Source organism: Akebia trifoliata, chromosome 2, assembly GCF_017979445.1.
Source record: "Akebia trifoliata isolate Shusen 1 chromosome 2, ASM1797944v1, whole genome shotgun sequence".
NCBI classification, from domain to species: Eukaryota; Viridiplantae; Streptophyta; class Magnoliopsida; order Ranunculales; family Lardizabalaceae; genus Akebia; species Akebia trifoliata.
The window spans coordinates 14,382,482-14,397,822 of record NC_141376.1 but is presented as its reverse complement, the minus strand read 5'-3'; positions in this window follow the sequence as shown (position 1 = coordinate 14,397,822).

Here is a 15,341-nt window from a genome sequence, read left to right as displayed (position 1 = left end):
TTATCTTTTTGCTTGCCTAGCCTTACAGCCATATCCATTTTTCTAGAATCATTAGAAATACAGACCAACCAGGTCCCGAGTATTCCATGACTTTGATATAGTGTTCAAAATTATAATCATATCCACATGCAAGTTTGCAAATTCCTAAAACCATTGATTTACTCTAGATTTCCTTGTCTCTCTGTTGGCCTAACGCCTCGTTCAATACCTTGATGAGCTACATTACTTCTTTCTCAAGGCAAAACATTTTCGATAATCCTTTTCCCCATCTTTCTATTAACCTCAGGCCCAAGTTATTCTTCAATCAACATCGCTGGATTTCAAAGACTATCTTATCCACTTGGGCTAACAACGCTCTTCCCACCAAACCAGCAGACAAAGTTTTTTTTTTCCCCTTATTTTTCATGTTTCTACCTTCAATCTTCTTTCTTTGTGTTCTCTTTCAGTATCCAATGACACGAATTATAAGATCCATAAAATTTATTTTTATATACAAATTTTTTACAATGCATATTGTGGAATTCAAATAAATCATGGTTCTTGATCCATCAATGGTTTACGAATTTCAGGTTCATGTTTTGACATTGCCTTGATTCTCGTCCACTAAATTGAGTTAGGGTGTAATGCCATAAAATTTTGTTATGTATATTAAGAAATTAATTTAACTATATTGACCTGTTTTCCTATTTATTTTTTAGAAAGAATATAAAAAATAAATCGTAATATTGATGATCTAAAATAAGGATTTGGTAGAAGAAGAATTTGACAGATGAAATAACAAGGGCACTTCCTTTTTTCTAAAGAGTACAGTTTCCCCCCTTACACTAGGGGCATTTATTTTCAAATTATATTCAATTATCCCTAGTGCAATGTTCCTTGTCAAACTAGGGGCATTTTTGTTCTGATGCCTGGTCAATTTCAACCCCAAAGGATAAGGTTAACTTTGCATTAAAGGTTACCCTCTTGATAGCAATTTTGAAAACTCCTCAGATTCAAAGAGAGTTAAAATATTTACCAGACCTTCATAAAATCCAACTTTTTATTAAAAAAAAAAGTCAAATGCGAGGTTAATCCCCCGTTTGTTCCCTCAAAGCTTAGTTCATTATTCTTACACCCTGGGCAGGTAGAATAGAACTTCCTAAAAAAGAAAAAAATTAGTTCATTACTCTTTCACTCCGAGTAGGTAGAGTAGAACTTCCCAGAAAAAATTAGTTCATACTCTTTCACTTTGAGTAGGTAGAGTAGAACTTCCAAAAAAAAAAAATTAGTTCATTACTCTTTCACTCCGAGTAGGTAGAGTAGAACTTCCAAAAATAAAATTAGTTCATTACTCTTTCACCCTGGGCAGGTAGAGTAGGACTCCCAAAACAATTAGTTCATTACTCTTTCACTCTGAGTAGGTAGAGTAGAACTTCCCAAAATAATTAATTCATTACTCTTTCACCCTGGGCAGGTAGAGTAGGATTCCCAAAACAATTAGTTCATTACTCTTTCACTCCGAGTAGGTAGAGTAGAACTTCCCAAAATAATTAGTTCATTACTCTTTCACCCTGGGCAGGTAGAGTAGGACTCTCAAAAAGCTTGGTTCATTACTCTTTCACTCCGAGTAGGTAAAGTAGAACTTTCCAAAAAAAAATTAGTTCATTACTCTTTCACCCTGGGCAGGTAGAGTAGGACTCCTAAAAAATTAGTTCATTACTCTTTTACTCCGAGTAGGTAGAGTAGAACTTCCCAAAAAAATTAGTTCATTACTCTTTCACCCTGGGCAAGTAGAGTAGGACTTCTAAAAAGCTTAGTTCATTACTCTTTCACTCCGGGTAGGTAGAGTAGAACTTCCCAAAAAAAAATTTAGTTCATTACTCTTTCACTCCAAGTAGGTAGAGTAGAGTAGAACTTTCCAAAAAAAAATTAGTTCATTACTCTTTCACCCTGGGCAGGTAGAGTAGGACTCCTAAAAAATTAGTTCATTACTCTTTCACCCTGGGCAGGTAGAGTAGGACTTCTAAAAAGCTTAGTTCATTACTCTTTCACTCCGAGTAGGTAGAGTAGAACTTTCAAAAAAAAAAAAAATAGTTCATTACTCTTTCACTCCAGGTAGGTAGAGTAGAACTTCCCAAAAAAAATTTAGTGCATTACTCTTTCACTCTGAGTAGGTAGAATAAGACTCTAAAAAAAATATAAATTTATTACTCTTTCACCTAGAGTAGGTAGAGTAGGACATTTAACTTTCTCCCAACTTTTGCTCAGATTTGTCTCAAATATCATTCAAATTTTCTCGAGTTTTGTTTTACTCAGATTTTACTCAATTTCACACAGTGCACACACTTGCACTTTTTATTCAGGGAGAATTCTCTAAAATTCAAGGATCTGACACTGTCAGTGAGAGCTCTTGCACAAGGACCTGACAATCTTTTAATTCGGGGAGAGCTTTACCCTCAAGGATCCGAACACCCCGACGAATTGCTAAATCAGGCTGCAAAATGAACTGTCACTAGCTTTGGCATTTAGATATCGCACTATCTACCAAAATAGATTTGCTATCTAGTTTGCTTCAACCCTCTGCCAAAGAGGGGCATCTGTAGACACCCCATTTTTGCATTCGCCTGATTAATCAACTCGTCAATCCGATTGCAATGATTCCCAATGATAGATGTGTATTCCATTGCTTTATTTTGTTACCAGATGTGTTTCAGAAATTCGGATGAGGTATCTCGAACTGACAATACCTTAGAAACCACGTTACGCTAGGAAAATACGACCCTAGAAACATAGAAATCATCATCTTACAGATCAAAAAGAAACTTCACGATAAAAATCACTAAAAAATTATCAAATTACCAAAATACCCCTAACCTCAAAACAACCCTAGAGCCTACGTTACGCTTAGGAAAACTCTCTCGAACACATAAAATAACAAATCGGAACCAAATAAATCATTTCACCAATTTTAACAGAATTTGACAAAATTACGAAAATGCCCCTCATAAAGTTCACAATCATTTCACATAAAAAATTTCATAAATGACACAAACCAACATTCTCATTGAATTCCTTACGAAAAACCGATTCTAAAACATCCTAGAACATTAAAAACCGACTTGAAACGTGAAAAGTCCTCTCCGGAGGCAAAACGGTAATTTCACAATTTTCATAATTAAAAAATTCGAAATTAATAAATAAAATATTAAATAATTAAAGTGAAACATTGATGAAATTAATTTAAAATTTTGAACCTAAAAAATCGATCAATCGGACTTTCGGGTAAAATTGTTGAGGGTTCGTGGGATATTTCTTTAAGGACCCCTCCATTTGGGGTTCCAAAAAATTAAAGAAATAATGGAAGGGGGTTCTCCAAAATTTAAAGTCAATCAAGTAAGACTGTAGTCAAAGTATTAAAGTCAATCAAGTGAGACTAAAGTCAAAATTAAAGTCAATTAAGCAAGACTGAAGTCAAAATATTAAAAGTCAATCAATTAAGACTAAAGTCAAAACATTAAAAGTCAATCAAATAAGACCAAAAGTCATAATAGAATTCTAATTAAATAATAACTCTATCTAATAGAGTTCTAACTTAAAAACAATTCTACCTAAAACAATTCTAATTAAAACACAATTCTACCTAAAACAATTTTAACTAAAACACAACTCTAATTAAAAGATCTCTAATTAAACACTAACTCTATCCAAATCAACCTTAAAAAAATTCTATAAATAGAGGTGCTCACACCCTATTTTCGGATCAAATCATAAACCTTAAGAGAAGTAGGTCTAGAAGCTCCCCTAGCCCCCCATAAATCCTAGTTTTGGAGCCCCAACTCCTTACCTAACATCCCTCCTTCAATTTTAGTCTAGAAAACACCTAAAATCCCTCCAAAAACACCCCCAAATCCGCAACAAACTTGAAGAGTTCAGATCCAAAAACAAGGAGATACCTTGATCTAGGAGATCCGAAGTCAAATCCGGAGACAGAACGAAGCAAGGGAGTACAGTACAAGGAGCTCTTTTTGTCAGATCTGAGGGAACAAAATCCTTACTATCGGAAATGTATGTAATTTTTTTTATTTTTATCTAGGTTTTTAGTAATGTGATATATTTGGGAAGTTAGTAGAGACCGGCTTTAGTCGGGTGGGGTTGGTGCCTAACACCTTCCAACCCCGTAACATGATCCCCGAATTCAGATTTTTTGTGGTAGATTAGTTCTTTTTATCCATGTTAGAGTCAGTTTGGTTCCTAGACCACAATAACTAGGTGGCGACTCCCAAACCTCAAGGGTCAAAAGCGGATCCGTGCACCCAACGGATCGAGGGCGCTTTCAACGAATGGGTTCGAGTACATTACGTTCGATTGAGATTTAAACGTATTTCAGAAATGAATTAAGATCTGACACTAAAAATATCCATGACGTCGGGATCTACTTAGTCATCAGAATATTTTGTTGAATCGTTGAGAAAATTAATGAAAAAAATTATTTTAATACCATAGGGACACGTAAAACTGAATTATAATTTCAAATTCATAGTATATTTTTTAATAAAATCTATTTTATTTATATTTTGATAGTTAATTTCAAATTTATTATGATTTAAATTCAAAATTTATGGATCAAACTATAGAATAATTTATTTTATATGTTTTCTATGATATTTTAATATTGTGGAACAAAAAAATTAATTTGGATGGGTTTAACTGGAAAAGTAATTTGAAACAAATTAATTTTCATAGTAATTTTTGTTGAGTATTCATTTAAAAAATTGTTTAGACGTACTATTTTGAAAGTGTATTTTTATTGGATAATAATTTATACAAAAAAATATTTAAGCTTAAATTAGAATCGAGAATGAAAGTCTCAATTATTTATAATTGAAAAGGAAATTCTCAACTTTATGTGCTTATGTTAAAAAATTTCTAAGTTTAGAGTACTTTTGAGCACTATGTAATAGAGCATGCAAATCAATTAGGATGATAACCGTGAGACGATTTACCTGCATGTTTATTATTTTATGATTTACTATTTTCGATATATGACTGCATGTTATAATTTAGAATACTTGAGAATGTCACCACACATACAAATTTATTTAAATAAATTTTAAAAAATATAATAATTATTTTTGTTATCCATTAAAGAGATATTGAATGCCTATAAGATTAATTGGTTATTCTTTCCGAAAACAACTAATTAGTTTAGAATAATAAGAATTTGATATTCTTTTAGGTAGTATGAGATACCAATTGAGAATATTATTATTCCTACTATTAAAAAAATTCTAATATCATCTTTTTAAAAAATAACAAATTGTAATGTAAAGATGGTTTGTACATGACTAGATTAATTGAGGATACATGCTTCCCGCAGATGTACGATAAAATTGACTGGTCAAATGATCATTTACAATTTATAATAATCAAATGATTGATCTCCGTTAGGAATCAATGGCCAATTTGAACTAGAAAACATGGTCAACTAATTATGATAAATTGTCAGACCGACCATAAAATCATAAACTAATGGTGAGTTTCACACTGGTTAAGTACTAGAACATTGATATACAGATAAATACTTTTAGATTGATTGTGTACCTTGTCATTCTTATCAAGTACACCACCGGGATTGATATTCTTATCATATGTTTATGTTTATTTTATTTTATTATGAGTTTTGAGATATTTCATTACTATTTCATTAATAATTAATATGTTTTAAAGTTTTATTCATTTTGTTTACTTATTTAAAAATTTACATTATTTGTAATAGATTAACTTTTTATCTCTTCATAATAGGGCTATTAATTTGAAATATAAGTTTATTATTGAGTAACTTCTCCGTTACTCACCTTACCAATAAAACATTATAGATATTCTAGCTATTGAGATGCCTATTCCCGATGGAAAATGTTATATAGAGGAATCACATGATTAGGATTACTAGCACTATTTCTATTATATGTGAGCTGAGATTAGAGTTTATTAGAATTATTATTGTGTATTTTTGGACTTTCTTGTATATATAAACATCATGTGTGTTGTGTTTTTTTGTATGTATATGTCTAAAGAATGAAAATTAGTGTTTATGATGTAGATATTTATCGATCGATGTGGGATGTATATAATACTTTTGAAAGTTATGTTTTTTATTATTATTATTATAAATAATATATATATTCGATATGATATGGTGGTTGGAATACTTGTTAAGATGTAGTAGACATGTATATTTTGATTATACATGTCTTAAGGATACAATGCTTGTACCTTGGATATTTCTCGACCATTGGATTTCATGTTATAATATAGTCATGATTTTGTGTTTCTTTATAAGTCTTTTATAATTTCTGTGAGTCCAAGAATCCCAAATTCCCAGCTCATAATATAATCCATTCAAAATTGCATCAAATTGGGTTAAAAGAAGAAACAAAGAAAGAAAGAGAACTGTTAATTAACAAAGATTATTTCTTCTATTAATACTTAGTGTTAAGGTTCTAAGTACATGATAAAGTAAAACAAATACTCCCACTTCACTTATTTTTACTAAGGCATTGCTTGTTTGCTCCGCGAAATCTTGTAAAGAGTCAGAAACACAAATTATTCCGTATTTGTTTTAGCTTTTGTGCGTGCTTGGTTGCTACAACTAGAAGTGAACCCTATCGTTTTATTTTGCTGAACTCCACAAAAATGATGTAAAATACCCACAGACTGACCCAACTAAAAAAGTTGTGAAATATTTTGTGGGATTTATCATGGGTGAAACTCACAAAAAGCTCTTACGAGTTTTCCCTCTTTGGCCCTCTCCATTTCTCACGGATTCCATCTACAAGTAAACTCTCTCATTTTCTTTAATAGACTCCCATTTTTCCTCTCTCTCCATATCTCTCTTGCTTACACAATCTCTCTCCACTCTCTACAAGATCAATATGGAGGCTAATTCTCGGAGCTATAGACACGTGGCAACCAACATAAATAATTACCGACCCATCGAGTTATGTGAGAAATGTACCGAGCTTAAAGTACAGGTCGGATCAGTTAGGGCCGACATAATAGGCTTGACAACGTTATCACTGACAGGATAGATGCGATAGCTCACAGCCTGACAAATAGGTTGCAACTGCCCTAGACTCATCAGGGCAGTTGTAGCAACTCTTACACTGTCAGGTCAGAGAGCAGGTACAACAACTCTGAAAGAAATCATTGAGAATATCTTGAGAAATCCATCAATTAGGACCCCTATAAAATACCAGGTTGCAACTTATGTAAAGGGTTAGAAAAAATCTTCTTTGAGAACTCTTTAATAGCTTGACATTAATTATAATTTGATCGTCGTAGTGGTCTTGTAACAAGTTGCCCACCGAGCTAAAAGCCTTCAAGGGAGATCTCAAGGTAGAGCGAAAAAATGCATCTATAATTTGACATTGTTCGTGAGAAACTTACAAGGAGAAAAACAACCAGTATGGTAAGAACTAGAGGTGAAGCGTACGGAGAACCATCAAACCCCATACCTGTAGATCCACCTTCATCACCGCAGGATCTAATGCTTACGATGTATCACTTGTTAACATAAATGAGGGAGGAAATGCACAGGGGGTTGGAGAAGCAGAATGACGAGATCACGGCAATACGAAAGGAAAACGAGGAGCTCAGGCAAATGCTAGGCAAGGAAACTGAGACTAGAGATAGAGAAGGAGCTAGGGGCATACAATCCGAGCAACGAAGATAACTGAGGTTGACTGGACTGTGGATTCTGCAGTAGTAAAGACACAACAAAGGAGTTCTGAAACCTGAAATCTTATGATTAGGGGGAAAGTTGAGGAGATGTTAATAAGAAGGGACGAGGAACTTACTGTAGGAAGGGACCCTGGGCAAAATCACGAAACGCAATTCGAGAACTTAGGGGGATTCCGTTATCATCAACAATAGTGAACTCTGATCTCCCAAAAGCATTCCATCCGTTGAAGTTCGAGATATACGACGGGATGAGGGATCTTGTGGAGCACATCCTCCATTATTGAAGTCAAATGATTTTGTACCAGAGTAACGATTCTTTACTTTGCAAACTTTTCCCATCCACACTAAGGCACGGGGCCATGTCCTTGTTCCAAGGGCTCACGGCTGGGTCGATAACAAGTTTATCTGAATTAGAGGAGTTATTCCTTGGACAATTTGTCCACTTACACAAGAAGAAGGTTGGGGTGAACACACTTTTCAATCTACGACAAGAGGTCAACGAAAGTATACGATCATTCGTCACCCCGTTCCGGACAAAGGCATTAGCCGTCGAGGGTATTTACGAGACAACCGCATGTGCAGCTTATGTGGCGACAATCATCCTGGGGACACGGTTGCATGAGTCACTGAGAAAATTTGACCCCACGTGGGTTGAGGACCTATATGTGAAGGTGGAGAAATACATCATAGTGGAGGAGTCGGTGAAGAGAAGGGGTCGGGGGGGCGCATATTGTTGCTAACAACGAGGGTGGTCAGGGAGCCCAAAAGGCAATCATCGAGATAAAAGAAGGGGGTAGCAGGAAGATGCGACGGGACCCAAAGGAGCAGTCAAGGTGGAAGAGGGGATGGGTATATACACCGTTAAACGAAAAGTTGTTGGTGATATTGAGGTACATACATAATGATCCCGAATTCGTACAACCACCTTAGGACTATCGAGGGAAGCCATACTGTGAGTGCTACGACGCAGAAGACCACCCAACCAAGGATTATTACAGGCTTTGATACATCATTCAAGATATAGTCGAGGACAAAAAACTCAGGATGTATGTGGCCTCTACAGGCATAGGAAGATGAGAAACCTAGAGGGAAGAATATTGAAAGTTTTCACCTCAACAGGTCGGGGGAGAAAGGTACCAGGAACTCGAAGGATGCAGAGTAGTACACACTATCACGGGGGGACACCAGTCAGATAGACAATCCAGGCAACAGATAAGAGCGAGAGTGATGAATATACGTCATGAGGTCGGCATTAATCATGTCTCTTTGGAGGTCAGCAGGGTGAGAAGATCAAACCCAACTAAGGGAGAACGGGCAATAATATTCACTAAGGACGACCTACAAGGGATAGCTATGCCACATCAGGATGCGTTCGTCATAACACTCCCAATCGAAATGTAGACCTTGGGAGAATCCTTGTTGACACTTGTAGTGCAGTGAACATCCTATTCCTAGAGGCAGTAAAGAATATGGAAGTGTCAAAAAGCTTGCTTCTGACCTAGTTCATAGTGTATGGTTTCAATCTAGTAGCTCGGTAGGAAAAATTACTCTCCCTGTAACAGCGGGGCCAAAGATGGTCATGACAAGGTTCGTAATGATTGACTCGGACTCCGCCTATAATGTTATTCTTGGGTGAAGATGGATACACAAGATGAAGCCTGTCCCCTCAACTTATTATTAGGTAATCAGATTTTTGAGTGAAGAATGCGTGATGGAAATCAGGGGAGATTAGAAAATAGTGCAAAGGTGTTTCAACTTGGCCCTAAAACCAATGTAGTGTTCTGAAACTGAGCCCCAAAGGAAGAGAAATATGGCGCCCTGCCAAAGACTAACACAAATCCCCATGTCAAAACTCGAGGTACTAGGTGGCACCTCGAAATTTCGGCATGGTCTCTTCTGTTTATGTTAGCATTCCAAGGCGTTCAACCTGCACCTGATAAACGACATACATTCCTGCATATATGCATTCAAAATATAATACTAGCGGAAGCCTATATACATCTAATAAATTACAAAAATCAGAGTGTGGAAGAAGAAGTTTATATACACGATTGTACAAGAATTTCTCACTCTAACAAAATTCCTAACGTTCAAAATCAAAATCTATATTACTTTTAGACAAATCGACACCACTAGGGGTAATAACCCCAGTGCTCACCAGGTAATGGAATCTGGTCGTCTATCTGAGCCACCAGATGGTCCCCACTCGCTGGTTCTATGCCCACCTCGCAAACTGCAGGTTCTGAAGCTAAAAAAATAAGAAGGAACATGTGAGTAACAATGATTACTGTGGAGGGCTAAAATTGTCTCATATCCAGATCGTCCATTCGTACCATCAATGCGCATCTCGGGGTGGACACGTGACATCATATAAAGAGAATTCTATCTTATTAGGGAATATTCCAAGTTTAAAAGGAATCTTCTCCTTATTATGTAATTATTAATTTGGATAAGGGGCATTGTGGTCAATTGTAATTAATTAGGGTTAAGACTCTAATTACAATTTCTCTATTTAAAGAGTGGGAGGCTATTGTAAAGAGGGAGAAGGAGAAAATAGGGAAGAGAGAAAAAGATAGAGGAGGCCATGTAACTGGAGATCTATAATGAAATGGCTCCCCCGAGCCTGTGGAGTAGGCACGTTTGCCGAACCACGTAAAAAACCTTTTGTGTTCTTTCTTTTTTTTTTGTTATTTTTTCTATTATTTCTATGATCTATTGGTGAATGATCTTGCCAAAGATTAAATCTCAAGGTCAATCACAAAAATGAACTCCACAATTGGTGTTGTCCGTGGGAAATAAACAAGAGGCACGGCGTATACATGGAGATCAGGGGATGGGTGGTCCATCGTTTGGGGTCTGTCATGAAACCCTAGATTTTATTAATTTCTGTCTATCTTCTGTATTGGTCAATCTCTTCGATTTCAAGTCGAAGAAGAAGAGTAAGAAGAGAGGTAACCAAGTGAAGATGTTATGGATCACAAAATTATCAGGCCAAATCTCGTCCTTTGATTCGGTAAATCGTTTTTCTTTCAGAAAAGCTTCTAAAAGCTCACAATGCTAAAGAATGCGGTTCTGGAGACGAGCAAATTTCAGGAAAAACTTCAATTTATGATCCATCACTTGTCCATATAGCAATCACGCTCGATCTCGAGTACTTACGTGGCTCGATTACTGCTGTTCATCAAGTGAACTATTTGGATTCCGATAATCCGATCTTGTCGTCATCGATGATGTTTCAAAGTTATGGAACGCTAGTTTAGGTTCTAGATTCGTCGGTGTGCCGGAATACTGCCACGCTAATTTTACAAAGTGCTTCACGCCTTGATTTTGGTCCAATAAGATGTTCTCCAACACTCTTATTGGGCGAAAATCATGCTACTTCAATATAGGGGTGATGGTCATAGATTTGGTGAAGTGGAGGGGATTTGGATACACGAAAAGGATCGAACGATGGATGGAAATTTAGAAGATCAGTTGGATCTACGAGTTGGGAGCGCTACCGGCTTATCTCTTAGTTTTCGCGGGACATGTGGCTTCGATCGAACACTGGAGGAACACAACAAGGCTTCGAGTTTTCTTGAATATGAAGGAATCCTCAGCAACATATAGAAAAAGGTATTAATGGCATTGATAAACCGACCCATGTCAGGTACTTTTTATAATTTTACCATTTTCTTTAAAAGTAGACTGCAACAAGGGAAAAACGAGTTGAATGTATCCTATGTGCATCAATTTTAATGTATATGAAAAAGGTAGGAATTGATTTTTGTATTTGTGGACATCAAGTATGATGTACATAAAACCTCAGATCTGTAGATAAAAGAATAGAGGGGTAACAGACTAAACTTTGATACATGAGCTATACATCAATCATGATGTATAACAGTGAGAATTTTATGTCATGTCTAAAAAGGATAAAAGATATTTTCAAAAGCTGAATTTGAGTGCATGGCATACACATCCATTTTGATGTATAAGACCCTTTTTCTTGTTAAACTCAAGTAATTAATAATGTTGGAAGGATAACATTACTCAATGCTTGACCTCCACATCAATTGTGAAGTATATTGAAATTAACATTTTCGTATAAAGGTATAGTAGACATGGGTACAAGTTAATTCATTGGGATTCCCAATTCCCACCGTTTTGCACCAAACAATTGTGTTGCTCGGGGGCTCGGGTCGTACCCATAATTGAGGGTCCCACGTGACATAATTTGTTACGCGAGTTAACTCATCATGAAATTAGTGTGGGAGCTAATGCTTGGGGGCTTAGTTTAAGTCCAATTCATTAGGAAATTTGATTAATTATTATACTTGGGGGCTTATCTATGCCGAGCCAAATTCTTATTAGAAAGGTCGGATTGATAAATAAAATTTTGGGATTAATTATATGTCCAACTCGATCGAGTCTATAGACTTTACCGATTTAAGTAACTCAATTTATAAATCAATTTATAATCTATTGTTATATGATTGGGGGTTTAATTCGGGCTTGTAATAAGGGTCCCATGTGACCCAATTTGTTACTTGAGGAGACTCGATTTAAAAGTAGTGTGGGGGCTAACCTCGTACCCAATTTGATTGAGTTTAAGGACTCCGTTGAGGTGAGAGGTTCAGCTCATAATTCTAACCCACCAAGATAAAATGACTATATTCTATGAACTTTGTGATCTCCGTTCGTTCAAGTTTTTCAGGTCGATTCAACAAATTTAAATAAGACAAGAAGGTCGGTTCCCTTTGTGGACCCGTGTGTCACGAGGTAGGTGACACGAAACTCTAAGAAGGTCGGTTCCTTTTGTGGACCCGTGTGCCACTTTATGAGGTGAGTGACATGAAACTCTAAGAAGGTCGGTTCCCTTTGTGGACTCGTGTGTCACTCTATGAGGTGAGTGACATGAAACTTTAATAAGGTCGGTTCCTCACGGACAGGTGACGACCCGAGCATCACTCTATGAGGTGAGAGATGCGATATCTAATATGGTCGATTATTCTATTATTTATCAAAGTCTTGGATCATTTTGGGATCCAAGCCTGATCTGGGATTTTAGTCAGTTCTATGATTATTTATCAAAGTCTTGGATCATGTTGGGATCCAAGTCCGATATGGGATTTCGGTTGGTTCTATGGTTATTTATCTAAGTCTTGGATCATTTTGGGATCCAAGCCCGATCTGGGATTTCGATTGATTATTTTATTATCTATCAAAGTCTTGGATCATTCTGGGATCCAAGCTCGATTTAGGATTTCGGTCGGTTCTTCTAATATTTATCAGAATTTTGGCTCATTAAGGAAATCAAGTCCAGCTTGCAATCAATTATATTATTGAAGCATTTACTAATTATGGGAGCTCAATCGAGTTGGATATCAAGTTTGCAAAAAATAAGCTTGGGGGATCAAGAATCATACTAATTCAAAAATCAGGGATAGAGTTCACTCAGGTCAGAAGTATTTCTCGAAAGCGGATCTCAATACATAGATCTCCACCTTCGAGAGGGGGCTATGTGGAGGGCTAAAATCGTCTCATATCCGGATCGTCCATTCGCACCATCAATGCACATCTCGGGGTGGACACGTGGTATCATATAAAGAGAATTCTATTTTATTAGGGAATATTCCAAGTTTAAAAGGAATCTTCTCCTTATTATGTAATTATTAATTTGGATAAGGGGCATTGTGGTCAATTGTAATTAATTAAGATTTCTCTATTTAAAGAGTGGGAGGCTATTATAAAGAGGTAGAAGGAAAAAAGAGAGAAGAGAGAAAAAGATAGAGGAGACCATGTAACGGGAGATCTATAGTGAAACGGCTCCCCGAGCTCGTGGAGTAGGTACGTTTGCCGAACCATGTAAAAAACCTTTTGTGTTCTTTTTTTTGTTATTTTTTCTATTATTTCTATGATCTATTGGTGAATGATCTTGCCAAAGATTAAATCTCGAGGTCAATCACAAAAATGACCTCCACAATTACCTAGTAAAGAAACAAACAATTTCTGCCAATAACCTCTTCTACATGAACGAATAAGCATATTAAATCATTTTAACATATGCAAAGTTTTACAGAATAAACTACGATTAACTGGTACATATAACCAGGGATGAGCAACTAAACATTTTAAAACTGACATTACATCAATCAACAGTACTCACTATAGCATTTTCTTTATATACAAATCTAATTGACCAAATAGAAACATTAAACATGCATTTCATTTTATATATTAAAGTAAAGCAACAAATACATAATACACTATGGTGGAGTATTGAAATTAAAGAGTTGGGATTCACGACTGGATCGCTCTTAGTCGGGACATGATGTTATAATTCTTCTCTGACTTTTAGTTCTTGATTTTGTGGTCGGTTGCTGCACTTACCATGCTTGATTGACCATTTATCCGGCTTAGGCTGGTCGTTTGATGTGACCGTAAGCAATGGGTCTCTTTTCGATGTGTCAAAACATTCGACTACTATAGATTGTTAGTGATCACTAATTAATCATCTTCGTCTATGCCTATCAGACGTGCATGTGATTCCCAAATATACAAACCATTCGTATACGGTCACATGACAAGTTCACTAGTAAAGATAGAGAGGAATAACCCGGATTCCAGTTGTAACTCCACTCTCATACGCGTCCCATACCACGTATGAGCTTGGTGGTCCTTACCGTACATCTCAGGATAGTACACCACTCCGGATGATATGACGCACTATCCCTTCAAGCATTTACAGAATTTTTAACAGCTCACAAAATAGCTACATATATATATATATTATTTTCATTTGAAAACAAAAGAGAAATTAACAATACAAGGTTGAGAATGGATACCAGTTTCCTACTATGTAACTGTGGCCAGCCGGCCTAAAATAAATAACGGAAACGTAAACAGCGCCTCGCGCTAACAGAAAGTAAATAAACATTCAACCAGTAACATTATCCTCTGGATATCTATTCACCAATCTACACACAACACAATAATGTAAAATGCAGACATCACCCCTCGGGTGTGACTCTAACATTTTACCGTTTCATACCCTTTTTCCCATTTTTTCGATTTTTTACTGTTTTCAATCTTTCAAACAAAATATCCACTTTCTGATATTCATCAACTCAATTTGAGTTCATTGAATATTAAATCATTTTTTTTCAATTATGAAATTCATTTTCATCAATAATATTGAAAAAGTACAACACTTAGATCAAAACGGGGTCCGAGTGGTGCACATGACCCAACTGACAGAAATAACCCGTTAAAATATCCTACCCACGTATAATTTGTAAAAAAATACAATTTGACATATCAAATATGCAAGTTCTGGTGTGAATTTGAAATAATCGATTGAATTCTATATTTTTGAAAACTCACGACAAATTTTTAATAAAATCCTAAATGCAATTTTCACAATCTACGATTACTAATAGAAATTGAGAGTTCCTTACTATCTCTGTGCGAAAGGATCGAAGAGCGTGTGTGAAAATCGAGGCGAACGGTGCGGAAATCGAGATGGATCAGATTTTGAAGCGATTGATTTTTAAATCTAACCTAGTGGTTTTGAAGATCTCGATGCCGTCGTCTTTTCTCTCTTCTGCTGCGAAATACGATTTGACCCCAAAATAGGCGAA